Raw genomic sequence first — 892 nt, forward strand, 5'->3', positions numbered from 1 at the left:
AACTCTTTTTTAGCGCATTTCATCTGTAAAAGAAACATGCCTAATACTTCTGCACACATTAATATAAGGAGTTTTTCTCTTCCAGCTTTCCTGGACTATTGTATAGCACTCATAAATGATTAAATAAAAAATAATGGTAGTTATTAAGATTTATATGGTTTGGAATTGGTAAAATGTGCTTGGAAAAAAATCACAATAAAACAATGTTTTAATGTTTAAGTTTGGAATATTAACTGACATGAATAAATGCTATATAAATATTGTTCAGTTAACATAATGTTTATAAATGGAATCTTATTGTAAAAGGTTACTAAAGTTATATATATATATATATTGTTCTGTGAATGTGATTTTAAAGTCTAGATGATTCAGATTAACCCTTTAACTGCCATATCCCTTAAAACCTCACTGCCAGAGGGATATTGTGAATGCATGTGCCCGCTGGGGCACAGTTACCTGATGCCACAGGGGTGGCGATGGCATTGGTGGGCTTGAGCCCGCCATCGCTGCTTGCAGCTATATTTAATTTATTAGGGCTCAAGCCCAAATGGCGAGAGGCCTTTGTTTTCTTAGGATTATTTTTTATTATTATTATTATTATTATTATTATTATATTATTAATTATTATTATTTTTTTCCAACGTCTCGGGGCTTTTGGGGCCCTTAACGTGCTTAAAAAGTCTTGAAAATTGGCAACACAGATTGGACCTGCGGCCATTAGGGCCGGGCAGAGACTGATACACGGGCGTGGCACAGGGGCTCTTACAGCGCCCCCTGGAATATGGAGGGCCAATATATCATACATTCTTTGCTCGTAGACGTATGAAACTCGGTACACATATAAATCTCATCAATCCAAACAACTTTTGTATTGCATATCATAGGCTCCGCC

The sequence above is a fragment of the Carassius auratus genome, chromosome 12 (assembly GCF_003368295.1).
Source record: "Carassius auratus strain Wakin chromosome 12, ASM336829v1, whole genome shotgun sequence".
NCBI classification, from domain to species: domain Eukaryota; kingdom Metazoa; phylum Chordata; class Actinopteri; order Cypriniformes; family Cyprinidae; genus Carassius; species Carassius auratus.